Source organism: Lissotriton vulgaris, chromosome 2_1, assembly GCF_964263255.1.
Source record: "Lissotriton vulgaris chromosome 2_1, aLisVul1.2, whole genome shotgun sequence".
NCBI classification, from domain to species: Eukaryota; Metazoa; Chordata; class Amphibia; order Caudata; family Salamandridae; genus Lissotriton; species Lissotriton vulgaris.
This window is the reverse complement of record NC_141687.1, coordinates 1,082,786,853-1,082,806,774: the sequence shown is the minus strand read 5'-3', so window position 1 is coordinate 1,082,806,774 and position 19,922 is coordinate 1,082,786,853.

Here is a 19,922-nt window from a genome sequence, read left to right as displayed (position 1 = left end):
CATCACTTAATACATTAGTACATCACCTTGTTAAATAAATGCAGTTCATCACTTAATACATTAGTACATCACCTTGTTAAATAAATGCAGTTCATCACTTAATACATTTCATTACATTTCCCAATACTTTACAGGACACACTACTTCCCCTATAGGAAAGGTTCTAGGAAGTTAATTTATTCTACCCTCCTTTACCACTAGTAGTTCAATACACTGCCAGGTGAATCAGAACAAGACTGTTGCTGTTACTTTACAGGTTATACATTACCCCCGGGCTGGCAGGGTCCCATAGATTTCACGAGCACTGGCTTTCAACACCTTATCATTAGCTTGAACAGCTGCACCACTAGGAGAGAACAGGCAGATTAGAACATCCCTCCTGTAGCATACAGGTTCTTTCTCTTTTACCCGCTCTGTCTGGGCAACCCTGTAACCACTCTAGCACCTGTACCTATTCTCTTTACCCGTGAAGGCTGTCCTTTCAGTTAGCCCCCTATGGTGCTTGCACTACCAGTTCTTTTACCAGCCACTGAATTCCTACTGCACTCACTACTAGTATCCCCTCTATTCAGTGGGTACTTTAGGGGTTAAGTAAGTCAGGTTCCTGGGGTGGATGTCCACGTAGCCCCAGTTCGTCACCCTCCCGAGTCCGGTAGCAAGTGTTTTGACCTCCTCCCTTTCCCGATTATCCCAGCTTACTTCGGGTCGGTGTGTTTTCTAGATGAGGGGTCAAACCTAACCGGCAGCTCTGCTCCCAGTGTCGGTGCTGCTGAGGGGCGAGTCCGTAGTCTTAGCCCTGCACCGGCCTGAAGGAAGTGCTTCGTTTGTCTCCTCAGCGCCTGGGAGGTGCGCACGCCAGCTTCCTCACTCCGCCGTCCTCCGGGTTAACTCCTCCTCCGCCCGGCCTTCTTTCACGCTGGCCCGCCTACTTCCCCGCCTTCATCCGGCCTTCTCCGACGTCACCTCAGGATCTTCCCGGATGTGTTCCCGGGACCGCTGGTCTCTGCTACCGCTGCTGCCGCCCTCAGAATCTCCACAGGCGAAGGGCGTCTGTACGTCGTGGGGAGACTGGGGGACTCCGTTACCGCTGCTCAGTGAGTACGCCCCGCTACATGCACGGCAATCGCTAAAGCTGTACTTTTAGTTCCTTCAACACTCTCCTTCCGTCAATGGAGAGGGGGGGGTTTGCCTGGATAGACCGGCTATCAATTACTTCCCCAATGCCACGGTGGTTTTGCAGTCACGTTAGAGGTGGCGGAGGTTTGGTTCCATCCACAGACTCAGTGGGGTTTGGTCATCCCAAGAGGGGGCACATCTAGGCAGGAAGCAGCCGGCTCCAAGGTCGTTTCCTCCCCTACCAGTGCACAAACCTCCTCAACAGGTCGCCTCTCTCCGCGCTGGTCACTTATTGCTTCTCTGTTCAGAATAGACTGCACAAAATGGCTGCTGGTCACTGGCCTTTTATAGAGTGGCCTGAGACCTCTGGAAGCCACTAGATGTTTCTGGAACCTTCCTCATGTTAGCCTATGGGTCTGTCCTCCTGGAATGTCCGTTTTGGCAGTTGGTGGACACCATTTTAGGTTTCTGAGTGTCCCTAGATTTTCCAGGAGCTTAACTAGGCCTCACAGAGTATGAAGGGGAAAATGGCCCCACAGTCAAGGAACACCTAGCCCCCGGACAGTACTGAAAAATCCTGGTGGACATAAAAAATAAAAATAGAAACACTGGGAGGCTAAGGGGGACAAAAGTAAATAATGATGGTTAGAACACCCCCAGATGCAGACAGGTCTAACACGCGTCCCCCCCAGCTGAAAGTGGGGAGAGCTACCCAATCCCTTGGGAGTTCTCATCACTAAGGCGGAAATACCTAGATAGACCGTCTGCGTTGGCATGGTCCATTCCAGGCCGATGTTCCACCCGAAAGTCCATTCCCTGTAGGGAGATGGACCACCTTAACAATTTGGGATTCTCCCCCTTCATTTGCATCAGCCAACGAAGGGGGCGGTGGTCGGTCTGAACCAGGAAGTGTGAGCCAAACAAGTATGGCCGCAGCTTCTTCAGAGCCCAAACCACCGCAAAGGCTTCTCGCTCAATGGTACTCCACCTCTGTTCCCTGGGGAGAAGTCTCCTAGACAGGAAAACCACGGGTTGATCCAAGCCCTCATCATTTAGTTGCGATAACACTGCCCCAATGCCATGTTCTGACGCATCTGTTTGGACAATGAATTCTCTAGCAAAATCAGGGGCCTTGAGTATTGGAGCAGTACACAATGCTTGCTTCAAGGTCATGAAGGCTCGCTGGCAAGCCTCCGTCCAGACTACCCGTCGGGGTTGTTTCTTGGAAGTAAGTTCAGTGAGGGGTGCCACAATGGTGCCATACCCCTTCACGAAGCGACAGTAGTATCCAGTGAGGCCCAGGAAGGCTCGGACCTCAGTTTGAGTCTTGGGGGGCTCCCAGGCCATGATAGCCTCAATCTTTGCCTGGAGGGGCTGCACCGACCCTCTGCCCACCAAGTGGCCTAGGTACACCACCGACCCCTGCCCGATCTGACACTTGCTGGCCTTGGTTGTCAAGCCAGCCTGTTGCAGGGCATGATGAACAGCTTGCAAATGTTGCAAATGGTCCCTCCAGCTGCTACTGAAGACAGCAATGTCGTCCAGGTAAGCAGCAGAAAAAGCTTCCATACCAGAAAGGACCTTGTTCACCAGCCGCTGAAAAGTGGCAGGGGCGTTCTTGAGCCCAAAGGGCATCACACAGAACTGGTAGTGTCCCTGAGGCGTGGAGAAGGCTGACCTTTCCTCCGCCCCATCAGTAAGGGAAATCTGCCAGTACCCTGAAGTAAGGTCAAAGGTACTCAAGTATTGGGCAGCTCCCAGCCGGTCAATGAGTTCATCCGCCCTTGGGATGGGATGAGCGTCAGTCTTGGTTACTGAATTTAGTCCTCGGTAGTCCACACAGAATCTCAATTCAGGTGTGGTGCCCGGTGGGGCAGCTTTTGGTACCAAAACCACCGGACTAGACCAAGGGCTACTAGAAGGTTCAATCACTCCTAGCTCCAGCATCTTAGCGACTTCACCCTTGATGCTGGCCTTCACCTTGTCCGACAGCCGGTAGATCTTAGACTTCACAGGTGGGCTGTCTGCCGTGTCCACGTTATGGGTACACAGGTGGGTCCTACCCGGGACAAGGGAGAACAGTGAAGAAAATTGCTCCAGGATCTGGCGGCAATCTCTCTGCTGTTCAGGAGTCAGGGATGGTGAGAGAATCACTCCCTCCACCGACCCATCCTTTTCTTGAGACGAGAGAAAATCAGGGAGAGGTTTGCTTTCCTCTTCCTCTGCTCCATCGGTCACCATTATTAAGACAACCTCGGGCCTCTCATGGTGTGGCTTGAGGCGATTGGCATGCAGCACCCGGTGGGGCTGTCTCGGGGTCTTAAGATCCACCAAGTAAGTGGCTTTACCCTTTTTCTCCAATACCTCAAAGGGGCCTGTCCAACGATCCTGGAGGGCATTTAGCTCTCCAGGTTCCATCACCCACACTTTTTGTCCAGGCTCCAGTTCCACTGGGTGAGCATTGTGGTCATCCCACTCCTTCATAACTGCTTGGCTGGCTTCCAAGTTGTCAGAAGCTTGCTTCCACAACTTGGCCATTTGGCTCCGGAAGGCCAGCATGTAGCTCACCACGTCCTGGGGAAGCTTCCTGGGAGTCTTTTCCCATCCGTCCTTCACCAGGCTGAGAGGACCCCGTACAGGGTGCCCATACAGAAGTTCGAAGGGGCTGAAGCCCACTCCCTTCTGTGGCACTTCCCTGTAGGAAAACAAGAGACAGGGTAGGAGGACGTCCCATTTCCTCCGCAGGCTCTCAGGCAGACTTCTTATCATACCTTTCAAGGTTTTAGTAAACCTTTCCACAAGACCATTGGTTTGTGGGTGGTAAGGGGTGGTAAACCGATAGGTAACACCGCACTCCTTCCACATAGCCCGCATATAGGCTGAAAGGAAGTTAGTCCCCCTGTCGGACACAACCTCCTTGGGGAAACCCACTCGGGTGAAGATCCCCATCAGGGCCCTTGCCACTGTGGGTGTAGTGATGGTCCTCAGAGGTATTGCCTCTGGGTACCGTGTGGCATGATCCACTAAAACCAGGATGAACCGGTGACCAGCTGAAGTTGGTGGATCTAATGGCTCTACAATGTCGATGCCCACCCTTTCAAAGGGGGTGCTAACGACAGGTAGTGGTTCCAGGGGAGCTTTTAGCTTCACCCCTGTTTTCCCACTGGCTTGGCAAGTCACACACGTCCGACAATATGTATCAGACGCCACTCTCATCCGAGGCCAGTAAAAGTGGGGAACAAGCCGGGCAAAGGTCTTGTCCTGTCCCAGGTGTCCTGCCAATGGTATTTCATGAGCCAGTTCCAAAAGAAAGGCTCTAAAGCATTGAGGGACCACCAAGGCCCTGGATGAACCATGTCCGGGTGCCTTGGGCTCACTGTCCATCCTCCCAGTAAATCTGGTAGCTCCCTACAATGTTGCCTGCTGCCTGGGCTTTGGCCTGTTGCCGCAGCCCCTCAAGAGTAGGACACTCCTTCTGAGCTTTGCAGAACTCTTCCCTGGAAGGACCTCCCTCCACATGCCATTCAGTAGGGATGGGTAGGTTCTCCAAGGAAGCAACATTCTCCCCTGTGGACTCCAGATCCACCTTCGCAGGTGGCCCGTCTGTCTCACGAAGTGGAGATGCCGAGGCAGGGTCCTCCGGCCTCCTGTCCTTCTCTTCCCTGGCAGCCGGCTGGGCCATTATTCCAGGCTCCAGCGTAAGTGAACTCCCCCTCCGGGTAGTCGCGGACCTTGTGCTGACACAGGCCCAGTCAGGCGGTCCCAACATCTCAGAATGAGTCTGGTACTCCACCCCCCTCCAAGCATTGTGCTCCATATCATTTCCTAACAGGCAGTCAACAGGCATGGCAGGGCTTACGGCAACTCGAAGTGGGCCTGCAACCCCTCCCCACTCAAAGGGAACCTCGGGCACAGGATAGTGGCCCAATCTGCCGTCAGCCATCACGGCGGGATGGAGTACATCTGGGATGACCTGCTCTGGAGACACCAGTTGACTCCTTACCATAGTCATACTGGCTCCTGTGTCTCTCAGAGCCTCCCCTCTACGGCCGTTGATGGTGACCCACTGCTCATACTTGGTAGTATTGGAGGGCAGTTGGGTCCTTGGTACCATCTCCTTATCACCCAGGGACACTAAAGTGACACCCGCCTGCTCCCCTCCATTACCCAAAGGCATCTCCTCCCCGAGCACTACACTAGATATTCCCGGGGCTTTTCCTCCAGTGGGAGGGGGTGGTCTTTTTGGGCATCTCACGTCTCCTTTATAGTGTCCCACACCACCACACTCGAAACAATGAACAACCCTTGGCTGCTGGCTTTGGCCAGGATTAGGGTTGCGAGGGGGGTTACCCTTAGGGATGAATCCTCTGCCCCTTCCTTGTGAAGTATTTTGTGGACCTTTTGAGAACTCCCTCTTATTATCTCCGCCCTCTTTCTTCTGGGGGGCGCCCTGTCCAGACTTCTGGGAATCCCCTCCAGTCCCCTTTGATGACACCCGGGTACTAGCCCAGATGTCCGCCTCCTCAGCAAGCTTCCTGGGGCTGGTCAGCTTGCTGTCCACCAGATGCTGTCGCAGCTCGGGAAAACATTTCTCGAGTAGGTGTTCCTTGAGTATGAGGTCATATAAACCTTCATAGTCCCCTACCTCGCTGCCTTTCACCCAACCCTCCAAGGCCTTCCTGGCGTAATCCAAGAAGTCCACCCAATTCTGTGTGCCTAGTTTGTGGCTACCCCTGAACTTCTGCCTATACTTCTCAGGGGTTAGCCCAAACTTCCTTATCAGCGCCACCTTCATAGTAGGGTAGTGGGTTTGCTCACGCTGCTCCAGGGCCAACAAGGTATCCCTGCCAGCAGGTGGCATGCATTTATACAACCCACCCCCCCAGTGGGCTTCCAAGATCCCATGGGCCCTCAATGAGACCTCATAGGCGGCTAGCCACTTTGCAATATCATCACTGGGTGCGTAACTAGCCATGACATCTTTGGGTAAATAGGGTCTGGGTTCTCTGGGGTTCACCTTAGTTTCGCTGCCACCATTATCGGACTGGGAAGACCTTAGGTTTAGAGCTTGTAAGTTCATTTCTTTAATGGTTCGCTCATGGGCTAACCTCTTGTCCTCCCTTTCCATATCCATCCTGGCTAGTTCCAACCTCATTCTCCTCTCCTCCCTCCTATCTTCTAACTCGGCGTCGGTCAAACCCCTCTCTAAGACGCTGCTTCCCACCCTGGAAGGTGTCCTGGGACCTGTCAGAAGATTCCCCCCTCCCGCTTGGTACAGCGTTGCAGTCTCAAGGACAGTGTCCCTGTCACTCCCCTCTGGGTCTGGTTCCTCCCCGGAATGAGCCTCCACCCATGCCCGTATGCTTGTCAGCAGCTCGCCTTTCCTGGCACCTTTCTTAAAGAATACCCCCTGCTGCTGACACCATTCCTTAAGTTGGGTCACGGTATAGTTTTCCAGCTCTTCCAAATTTTACTCCATTTTCACTAGAGAATAAACTTTTCACACAGGAGAAAACCAAAAAGTGACCTGGGGTCAACCTCCACCCACCACCAGAAATAAATTTAGAAAAAACAAAATTCAGATTAGGAGGGCCGCAGGGAGAAAACTCCAGGTGTAGGCCCGTGGTAAGCACTGCGTTACTACTAAGTGAGTGTAAGCACAAATCCGTAATCCCACCGCTGAAACACCAATTATGTTAGACCTAGGGTATCCTAGACTACATAGGGTAGCCTGGCACAGTAGGGGGAACAGCTAAACTCCAAGGCGTTGGTTAAGTGCTTACAGAACCCACTCACAGTATCCCAATGACTCACCACAAAAAATAAAGGACGCTACACCAGTTTAGAAAAATACCAGTACCTTTTATAAAATTTTCTCTTTGTTACCTTAGTACATCACCTTTTCAAATAAATGCAGTTCACCACTTAATACATTAGTACATCACCTTGTTAAATAAATGCAGTTCATCACTTAATACATTAGTACATCACCTTGTTAAATAAATGCAGTTCATCACTTAATACATTAGTACATCACCTTGTTAAATAAATGCAGTTCATCACTTAATACATTTCATTACATTTCCCAATACTTTACAGGACACACTACTTCCCATATAGGAAAGGTTCTAGGAAGTTAATTTATTCTACCCTCCTTTACCACTAGTAGTTCAATACACTGCCAGGTGAATCAGAACAAGACTGTTGCTGTTACTTTACAGGTTATACATTACCCCCGGGCTGGCAGGGTCACATAGATTTCACGAGCACTGGCTTTCAACACCTTATCATTAGCTTGAACAGCTGCACCACTAGGAGAGAACAGGAAGATTAGAACATCCCTCCTGTAGCATACAGGTTCTTTCTCTTTTACCCGCTCTGTCTGGGCAACCCTGTAACCACTCGAGCACCTGTACCTATTCTCTTCACCCGTGAAGGCTGTCCTTTCAGTTAGCCCCCTATGGTGCTTGCACTACCAGTTCTTTTACCAGCCACTGAATTCCTACTGCACTCACTACTAGTATCCCCTCTATTCAGTGGGTACTTTAGGGGTTAAGTAAGTCAGGTTCCTGGGGTGGATGTCCACGTAGCCCCAGTTCGTCACCCTCCCGAGTCCGGTAGCAAGTGTTTTGACCTCCTCCCTTTCCCGATTATCCCAGCTTACTTCGGGTCGGTGTGTTTTCTAGATGAGGGGTCAAACCCAACCGGCAGCTCTGCTCCCAGTGTCGGTGCTGCTGAGGGGCGAGTCCGTAGTCTTAGCCCTGCACCGGCCTGAAGGAAGTGCTTCGTTTGTCTCCTCAGCGCCTGGGAGGTGCGCACGCCCGCTTCCTCACTCCGCCGTCCTCCGGGTTAACTCCTCCTCCGCCCGGCCTTCTTTCACGCTGGCCCGCCTACTTCCCCGCCTTCATCCGGCCTTCTCCGACGTCACCTCAGGATCTTCCCGGATGTGTTCCCGGGACCGCTGGTCTCTGCTACCGCTGCTGCCGCCCTCAGAATCTCCAATAGAATCTCAGAATAGACTGCACAAAATGGCTGCTGGTCACTGGCCTTTTATAGAGTGGCCTGAGACCTCTGGAAGCCACTAGATGTTTCTGGAACCTTCCTCATGTTAGCCTATGGGTCTGTCCTCCTGGAATGTCCGTTATGGCAGTTGGTGGACACCATTTTAGGTTCCTGAGTGTCCCTAGATTTTCCAGGAGCTTAACTAGGCCTCACAGAGTATGAAGGGATAAATGGCCCCACAGTCAAGGAACACCTAGCCCCCGGACAGTACTGAAAAATCCTGGTGGACATAAAAAATAAAAATAGAAACACTGGGAGGCTAAGGGGGACAAAAGAAAATAATGATGGTTAGAACACCCCCAGATGCAGACAGGTCTAACAGTCTGGTACTGCCATTTCGACCTGGCAAGTGCACCCACTTTCCAGGCCATGACCTTCTCTTTTTTTACATGTGTGTCACCCCTAAGGTATGCATGTATACAATGTCACGTGACGTTTTCTGTCATGTGACCTTAACTTCATACAGACAGCCGGGATTTCCGATTCGAAAAATGTTCCATCCCGTGGGTCATAATGTTCAGTTCAAATGTTTACTTCTCTTGTGCAATGATTTCAAGAAATGCATAGACCATGATGATATAGCTAATTATGACAGTCTTTATAACATTTAGAATGAATTACTACATATATTAATTTTTGTGTATTATCCTTTATCAACAGTACAGTTAATCCCCTGATGAAGGGCCTTTGGCCGGAAATGCATTGGGAAACCACAAATGAATTATAAGAATTGAATAATAACTTGTTCCATGAACTTAATGATGTGAATATAACGTCAAGACCAAAAAAACTTTTTTCAATAAATCTTTATTGATACCAAACGCATAACAACGTTTTTGAAATTTCATTTATTGAGTGCATTTGGTGACGTTACCCACGTCTGGGATAGTGCTACACTACGCATTAATTGTTCCTATTTTAATGACCTCTATAGAGAAACAGGTTGCCTTGTCCACCGAGGTATTTACACCGCTTTTTAATGTTTTAGTCAATGAAAATGACCAGAGATCTTTTTATATTCACAAGTCTAGAAATGGGTATATTTAGAATGTTAGTGAGTTTTCCAACCAGGGCTGGCTTTAGCGCTGGTGGCGCCGGTGTGGCAATCTTTCTTGGCGCCCCCAGTGATCTCCTTCTCTATGGATTCCCTCACTATCACCCTTCAGAAGCTCCCCTCATCTCTCCAGAGCCGCTCTCTCACATGTATTTCATTTGTGTTATAGTGGTACTCATACCATTATAGGAAGCCATTGCACTTTACATCACACACACACATTATAATGTGTCACATATGGGTGTAGATCAGTGTGTAGGAAATGTCATATTAGACAATGAGGACTACAAGGTGCTAGGAATTTCATGACATTCAGACTCATAGTCAATTTATTTTAAGAGTGTTTGGTCTGAAGAAGCACAATCGCAGTATTTGGAAGGTAATACAGTGGTTGGGGTTGCTTTCCTAACAACAATGTATTTCGTCCCAAATGAAGTCTTTTTTATTAACATAAGAATAACGAGGAACTGGGGAAAAAAACATTACGTTCTAACCTATATCTTGCATTTTGCATGCTGCTCTTTGATGACAGTTCAAAGCTCACTGTGCTATGTGAAGTGCAAGTAACAAAGAGATCTCTCTGGCAAAAGCATGAACCCAAAAAGCTATCTACATAAAATACAATTCTGTAATGTGAATGGTATATTTTATTTGTGGCTGGCATATTGATCCTCTGCACTACTTAGTGATGAGTCAAAACTGCAGATAGACAAACCTCCATCTCCCTCCAGGAGGTACATTAATCACCAGTTATCATGACATTTTTATTGTTACTAGAAAATTGCTTGACACAAAAGGACCTCTGCAGCTGATCTTTTGAAACTCATAAAATTTGCAAAACACAGTGCTCCATGAGCACGGCGCCCGGTGCAGACACACAGCCCTTAAAGCCAGTCCTGTTGTCAAGTTCAGATCACAGGTTTTGGGCAGGATCAGGGGGACTTAGGAACTCCTGGGAGCAATGCATTAGGGGACAGATGATCCCAGTATATTTCTTGATAGGAGATCTCTCTCTGCCATAAATACCCCACCTTCGGACAAACTCCTCGATGCTCTGCCATCAAAATTCAGCATTTGTTTTGCAGTTTTATATAGCGAAAACTCAACGCTAAGGCGGAGGAATGCTTTACATGAGCAATGAGCCCGTTACATTACACAAGGTCACATTTGCTTTTTAGGTCTCGCCTGTCAATGCGCTTGCGCATTGAGCTTGCAAGAGATATTGGGGCTTAACCAGAGCTAAACCAACGGGCGATTTGATGCTGTGCCCGTGAAAAGCAAGCTCAATGCGCAAGCGCATTGACCTAAAAAGCGTGTGCACATCAAAGCCACCAGCCTCCCACCCACAGGCATCCCCCAGCGTGCGCTGTGCTCTCAGGCATTTCTCCTCGCCTAATTTATTCACTGCCCACGGCTTTCACTTTGACGGCCACCAGGCTGTGTCTCGCCTCACGCTTATCACACCCCCCCTTCTCTCTAGCACGCTAACACTCATTCCACAGCCTCTCTCCCATTGGCTCTTCACTTAGTGCACGCTCTTTTCAGCTGACTCACGCGCCTCGCGCTGATCACACCACCTTTCTCTCCAGCACGCTATCACGTATCCCACAGCCTCTCTCCCATTGGCTCTTAACTTTCTGCACGCTGCATTCAGCTGACCACTCTTCACAGCCTCTCCCTGTCCTGTGTGCGCCTCTCGCTCATACCACCCCCTCCCTCCCACAGAATCTCCTTTCATTGGCTCTTTACTTTGTTGCCCACTGCCCAGTTACCCATGCACACTGAATGGGTGTTGTTGCGCACATTAGTTAAAATGTACATAAAAGGCATTTAAAAATGCCATGGAGACTAGGGTGTACGTTTTTTTATTACACACATTCTTAGGAACAAGAGAATCTGTTTACATACCTTTTTTTGCTATGCTTATCTATTTTTTTTCAGCACACAGCTGCCACACAAGGGATGGCTACCTTTAGTTAAACATACTCGTCTACAAATAAGACGAAACACACAGCCTCACTCCCATTCAGCATGCCTAGTAATCCCCCCCCCCCCTCTCCAGCGTGCGCCTGCTCAATGGTATTACTTTAGATTCAGACTACAGGCTTGCAGGTAAAAGGTAATTAATTTTTCGGCGTTATTCAAATAACGTTTGCTTTACATATTTTAAGTTTTGCAACCAGACTTACACGTTAAATGTTATAATTTTGTTTTCGTTCATAAAAAAAAGGTTGTTTAACAAAAAGACCAAACACACAGTCTCTCTCCCATCCAGCTGACTAATCCCTTCACCCCCGCACTCCGTCTCCACCGCGCGCCCCGCTCTACAATTTCATTAACATAAACACACAGGCCACAGACTTTAAGACTTTGGGAAACGAAACTACAACAGGATACTGGAGTGCTTTAAGCACAGTCGTAAATATTGTAATCTGTTGTCAAGCAGCATTTGTGAAATGCTAATTGGAACAGCAGGATGCAAAGCTCTTGTTAGCCATAGAAAAAAAAAAAACAACTGCTGAAAGGAAGGCTACAACACAAATTCCCCTGTCACAAAATAACATGCCCTGCAAATGTTTGTTTTCGTAAATACAAAAAACATTGTTTTCAATAGTTTACATTCTGCACCCAGAGCTGCACCTTAAATGTTATTACTTACTTTTCATTATGATAAATACGTTTAATTTTAAAACATAAATGACACATTTTTATCTCTCATTCAGCTGGCTACTCAGACCACCCCCTCTCTCTCTAGCGCGCGCATTGCTTTCCATTTTTTTTTAAACACTCAGCCCCCAGAGTTGCATGTCAAATGTTATACATTTCTCTTCGTTACTGAAAATACGTGTTTTTGAAAAACATTATATGGGAAAAAATAAAAAAGTTTACAGTTGGCGTACACACAAAATTGACATAAAGGCAATACTTCCACCACTATACATCTACAGCAAACAATCAGCCCAAAAGACATCCTCACTAGTGCATCTTCAACACATGCTTGTTTTTTTTAAATTTGACATTCTTACCCTGAACTGCACCTTAAATGTTATTACTTAGGTTTCATAACTAATAATAAGTAGCGTTTGAAAACAAAAAGATCACAGCTTCTCGTCCAGTAAGCTGTCTACTCACACCCCCCTCCCTCTCCAGCGCGCACACGTTTAATGTGATTAATTTACATTCAGCCTAAAGACTTACACGTAACATTTTATTATTATTTTTTGCTTGCCTAAAATAACGTTTCCTTTACATTGTTAAAGATTTGCCCACAAACTTATGAGTTAAATGTTATAACTTGCTTTGCGTTTTGAAAAAAAAAGGTTTTACAAAAAGACAAAACACACAGCCTCTCTCACATCACCCACAATTCTTCTATCCATCCATCCATCCCCACCACTCCATTCATCCATCCATCCCCCCCACTCCATCCATCACCCCAACTCCATCCATCCTTCAACCCCACTCCATCAATCCATCCATCCATCCATCCATCCCCCCACTATATCCATCCATCTATCCCCCAACTACAACCATCCATCCATCCATCCATCCACAACAATCCATCCATCCAAACATCCATTCCACTCTATCCATACATCCATCACACAACATCAATACATACATTCATCCCACTCCAAACATCCATACATCCATCCCAATCCATCCATCCATCACACTCCATCCATCCATCCATCCATCCATCCATCCCACTGCATCAATCCATTCATCCATACATACATCCATTCATCCATTCATCCAATCATCAATATATACATACATTCATCCAACCATCACACTCAATCCATTCATCCCACTCCATCCATCCCACTCCATCCATCCATCCATCCCACTCCATCCATCCATTCTTCTAACAATCCATCCATCCATCCATTCATTACCCCACTCCATACATCCATCCACACATCCATCCATCCATCCATCCATCCATCCATCCATCCATCCATCCATCCATCCATCCCCCAACTCCACCCAACCATCCATCCCCCCACTCCATCCATCCATCACCCACACTACATCCATCCATCACACCCACTACATCCATTTATCCACACAATACATCCATCCATCAACAAAACTTCATCCATCCATCCATCCATCCATCCATCCATCCATCCATCCATCCATCCCACAACTCCATTCATCAATTTCCCCACTCGATACATCCATCCATCCAACCACTCCCTCCATCCCCCACTCCATCCATCCATCCATCCCCCCACTACATTCATCCATCACCCCCACTACATCCATCCATCACCCGCACTCCATCCATCAATCCATCCATCCATCCATTAATCCCCCCACTCCATCCATCCATCCCCCCACTCCATCCATCCATCTATCCCCCCACTATAACCATCCATCCATCCATCCACCAACAACAATCCATCCATCCAATCATCCACCCCACTCTATCTATACGTCCATCCATCACACAACATCAATCCATACATCCATCCCACTCCAAACATCCATCCCACTCCATCCATTCATACCACTCTATCCATCCATCACACTCCATCCATCCATCCATTAAAACAAAAAAAACATTGCAATCAAGAACCTCACGTACGCTCTTTATTTACGTATTCAACATCACAGACATTACATTCCAGTTTTAACCGTGATCCTTCCTAATGAATAAAAATGCTAGATGCTGCTCTGGCTGCCATATACAAAACACTGCTTGAAGATCTCTCGGGAAAACTGATTCAACAATTCCATGCAGCTACAGCTCAAGTACATAACTTCTCCTGCACCGTCCGTGATTTTGAAAGCAGTGACTGAGGAACAGAGTACAATACTAAAAAGACAACAGCAACAAGAAGCCAACGCAAAGTTCAATATCTGCATATTTCCGAATGCAAGGCCACTTAAGGGTGCTTTTTTGAGAGCAACGTGTAAAAATACGTACTTAACGCATCCTAAACAGAACAAGAGGGTACATGAAGGTATATTGGTACATTGCATTAAGAAGACTACATTACAAATAACAATCTGTCCGCAAAGTAGAACAATCTCAATAAAAATATTGAACCTACAATAAAACGCAAAGGAAAATAAGGGCCAAATAACAATCATTAACAACCAAAAAATGGATCACAAAGTACATCCTAATAAACAACTTCCCAATTAAATATGCATCAAAACACAACGTAAATAAAAAAAAATACATTTATCAAAATAAGACCAATACTGTACATACGCAAAGGGAAATACTGTCCATAAAAATCAAAAGTACATACCAAACAATATAAACATAGCAATATATTAATAAAAAAAATAATACATACATGACACATCTAAAATTCATGGAAATTCGATAGCTAATCACAAAGTACATAAACAATATAAATATAAACATTAAAACATAGCACATCCACAGTTTATAAACTTACAGAACTATATACTAAGTGCATACGGTAACAAATAAAACAGTTGCGATACAAAAACGTCGAGAATACATCCAAAACATTAATGCAATTCGTAATAAATATAAACAGAAGAAATAATACATTTATCATAATGTAGTAAATATTATAAAACTTTACTCTTACCTGTCAAACGACGCAGCATCAAGACCGGAAGAAGAACACGCCTTTTCCACGCGAACTTTCACGGCAATCTGGGAATTTCCCCGTTGACGCACGTCAAACGCAATGCTACGTCACAAAACGTAGCGCTGCGATTGGCTGAAAATTACGTCACGGCAAAAGGGAAATAAAAGGTACAAAAAAACTAGAACGCAAAATGCAATTACATAAGGAACGTAAAGGCAATACATAGCGCCCGCCATTTTTAAATAAAAAAATAAAAAACGCAGAATAACGTTACATCACATTAGCAGCACACACATAAAAAAAAACACACATACACACACAAATTAACTAAAAACATAAAATTAAACCATGCAAAACACTCACACGAACACAACATCAAAGCTGAAACATCACATACAAACATCACACAAAAAGCATAACGCAACAACATACAATACACTCATAATGTTAAAGGGCAGCATCACTCTTCAACAACACAGCAATATTACACACCACCACAGCAACACCCCAGCACAACTCTGCACCACCAAAGCAACACTCAGCACCAACACAGATACACTCAGGAACAACACAGCACCACTCAGCACCACCACAGCCTTACACAACACAAAAACAGCATAAGTCAGCACAACAACAGCACCACTCAGCTCCAACACAGCACCACTCAGCAAAAGAACAGCATCACTAAACGCAACAACGACATCACTTCACACCACCACAGCACTACTCAGCACCAGCCCAGCAGCACTCTGCAACACCCCGCCATCACTCAGAGCAACACTAGCAACACTCAGTACCACCACAGCATCACTCTGCACCACCCAAAAAAACATCAGCGCCACACCATCATCACTCAGCAACACACCAGCAACACTCAGCACCACCACATTATCAATCAGCAGCCCAACATTAACACTCAGCGCCACAACAGCACCACCACACCACCACTCAACACCACCACAACAACACTCAGCAACACTACAGCATCACTCTGCACCACCAAATAAACACCACAGCACCACTCAACAACACAAAAGCAACACTATGCACCACCACAGCACCACTCAACGAAAACAATCCATTACTCAGCACCACCCCAGCATAAGTCAGCACAACAACAGCACCACTCAGCACCACCACAGCACCAATCAGCACCACACCATCATCAAGGACGGACACACCAGCATCACTCTACACCACCACAGCACCACTCAGCAACAGCACAGCAGCAATCACCAACACCCCACCATCACTCAGCGCAACACCAGCATCACTCCGCGACACACCAGCATCACTCAACGCAACAACAGCATCAGTCAGCAACAACACAGCATCAGTCAGCAACACCCAGAAATCACCATTAGCGCCACCCCAGCATCATTCAGCACCAACACAGCAAAATACAATCTCCAACTAATACCTCAAAATCATCTTCACAACTACAAAATCACACTCAAAATCTAAACACAAACACCAGCATCAAAATCTACGCTCACTCAATATATCGCCAAACACAAACACATAACACTACTACACCGCCCTCTCTATAACACTATACCAACATCACTCGCTATACCAGCCTCAATCACTCTAACGCCTTCTATAATTACATGCTTACCTGTCTTCACCCGTACTAATTTGATGATCTATTCAAGCACTTCATTCTTTAGGTCCCAGTTCTCAGCAAAGATGCAATGTCTCAATATTTAAAGCTTTATTACAAAAGAACAAAAATATATTATTATTACACTTTTGATATTAATTTTTTACCAAAAAAAACCCCATAATATTCACAAAATTAAATTACAAACGTTTAATCTAGTGCCAATTTTAAATTACAACAACTATTAGGTAAGTATTATTTACTTTTAACATTTATAAGCCATTGTGATTATAAAAGACAAAAACAAAAAATTAACTACTTTCAAAACGTCAACATAAGTAAAAAATTAATACATTTACAAAACAAATAGCTCCAAATTTTCTAATGCGAGACCTATTGCATTTCCAATGCATGTTCTTTTTAGGCACAAAGAGATTGAGGAATTTTCTCAGAATCACAGGATGTAGAGCTGACTCTGAGATTCGAGCCTCTGTCCCCAGTTCGTAGGTCTCTAGCTCTAGCATTAACGCCATATCCTCACACCATTGCGCATTACAATAGCACACTTCAATGGCAATACTACCTAAAGGTAGAGGGGCAGATTTATCATTATATTTCAGTCCCCTTTGCACTAAGCATACTGTCGCAAGGGCAATACAATACTTGAGTCAGATTTACCAAGCAAGGCAAGGCCACCTTGCACGGCCCTGATTTACTTGGTAAATCTGAAGTAATGCGTGGCAGCACAATTTGCTGTCTTCAGTTACTCTGTCTTGGGGAGACGTTCCAGGGATGGAGCCTGGGTCTTCCCACACATCCCCTATGGATTCTGGCACATTTCCAGACTGGGAATGCGTCAAAATACTACCCCTTCCCAGGGGAGTCGCAACAAGGAGGAATATCTTTATTTCTGCTTGTTGTTCCCGTTTTCGCAGTGCACTGCATTCTGCAGCACACTGAGAAAGAGGACAAGGGTTCTAAGGAATGTTTTTGTGCAGAAAGACATATATGCAGGCACCCTTGCATCAAGGCACCAGGGTGCCTGTGATAGAACGCGCAGGTCACCCGATTATAAATTTATCAATACTCACCTGGGCCCATAATTCAATTTCACATTTATTTACTCAGGTAACCCACACTCTACTATCAGTCTATTTTATTTCACTAATTCCTATACCATTGACTTACCAAATCCTTGTCACTGGTACCTATGACCTCATGGATCAGGGAGTTATTTGTAAAGAAGGCAGTCAATAATACCATAACATTAGCACTCATGTAATAACCACAGACTCAGGATAGGTTTAAACTCTTTATCTAATCTTCATCAAAAGTCATGATCCACAGATTAAAAGCAATTAGACTATCAATAATCAAAATCAGAAATAGTGTATAACTATGCAAAAGATATATTATGCCAATCATTTAGCAAATTGAAATAAAGGGAAGGTAAGAATCAGGAGCATGCTATTTATGGAAACGGACTTTCACCGCTTTACTAAAGGAGGGTAAAGAAAAGGAACATTCTAAACCAACAACTTTCGCAATTATCAACGGTTGGGGAAAAAAGGAACACAATATGCAATATCGAAACTCAACCTTTGCACATAACTATAGGGAAGGTAAACAATGGAACATGCTATAAATCAAATAACCAAGCTGAACTACTTAAAGGGAGGGTAAAAGAAGGAACATTTATGCAATCATGAAAAAAACATTTAGCATTCGACTAAAAGGTGGGTAAGAAAAATGGAACACACTATTAAACAGAAAAACATAAATTTATCGTTTATCAAAGGGAGGGTAAGAAAAAGGAACATATGCAAATAAAGCTTTAGCAATTTAGGGAGGGTAGAAAAAAAACGCAGATTATGCTGACAATTACCCACACAGATTTATATTTACCTAGAATGGTGTGAAGACCAACCCTGGCCATGGGTCAGTTGAAAGGACAGAAGAACCCCAAAAGTTGTAGTGCCAGTAGGCAAGCAGGAGCAGATTGGAAATTAGGACAGGATAAACCCAGATTTGGATCAGGACCGGACCACCAAAGGTTAAGACCAGCACCCGCAGTTCAGTCGCAACGCCTGCGCTACTCCCTCTCTGCAAGGAATTAGCCAAAAACCCCGATTGGGTTACAGCATTCGCCAGCACTTCAACTTCCCAGAACCCCGATTGGGTCCTCGAACCTCCAGAGTATTCCGCAGCCCTCTGCTCTTAATCACCTATTGAGTGCGTTGGGTCAGTGACAGGTCAGCTATTCGGACAAGTCGGACAAATTAACTAACTAAGCCTACCCTAGTTATACTATTTTTCAGGTCAGTGTACCACCCCCCAATGTTGCAAGTGTAATGATCCCTAATTTCGATTGGACAAAGGAGGAGGACAGGTCATCACACCACCTAAAATTGAGACTTTTGCCGTCTCCTATTCAAATTTATGTTCACGCCCATCAAATTCAGGTTCTCATGCTAGTTCATTCCTCCCAACAATGGATGTTCTATTGAAAATTACATTGTATAATTTTGAGTTCATGGGAGTAAGTTCTCAGGAGCATCTTCTCAGTCAGTCAGCTCCTTGGCAATAGTCCAAAGGTCACTGTTCTAGAGACTTGCAATTCTCGCGCAGTCGCAGTTTCAACAAAGATGGAGTACAGTGGTACAAGACAGGCCAGTTTTCAAAGTGTTACATGAAGTGGAAAAGAAACGGTTTTAGAACAAAGAATGAATGAATATAGACTTATAGCCCGCCGTAGCGGGATATACCGGCTATTAAGGGCCCGCTGAATCGTTAAAGGCCCGAGCCAAAGGGGAGGGACTTTAACAAGACAGCGGGACTTTAATTGCCGGTACATCCCTGCTACGAAGGGCTATAAGGCTATTAGAACATTCTGCCACTAGTGGGCAGAATGTTCTAACGAATTAAACAAAGGGTTCTCGAAGCTCGAGGAGATATAAATCCCCTCGAGCTTCAAGAAGCCTTTGTAGATCATTGGAATGTCGCTCTGCGGGCCTTTACCGGCCCGTAGAAGCACGGAGCACTCCATTGTCGGCAATGGAGCTCCCAACATTCCAATGTTCTAATACACTGTATACCATGAATTTCTACTCTATACCCATTACTTTATAATAGACTATAGCATTAGGATTAGGCAGAACGAACAGCTTAGTAAAAGCAGCAGTGCAATCCTCTCGCATGTGAGAACACAGAGCAACCATATTAGCTGTAGTGCGCAGAAGCGACAGTTTCAAACCAAAGCTGTGAGTACGTCATGTCACGTGGGTATAACAGATGCATGCACAGATGAAATTCCTGCGTAGCAGCAGCCATTTTAAATGTAAGCGTATTAGGATTAGTAAACACATAAGCAAGCTTCACTCGGACACCCAATAATGATGTAAAATGGAGCAAATTAGTAAGACAAGCGGGTTGATTACATAGTTAGCGTTATTCGAGGTTCATGAGTACAAGCAAGTCACTTCTCGTGCGAATTCTTGCTCCATCA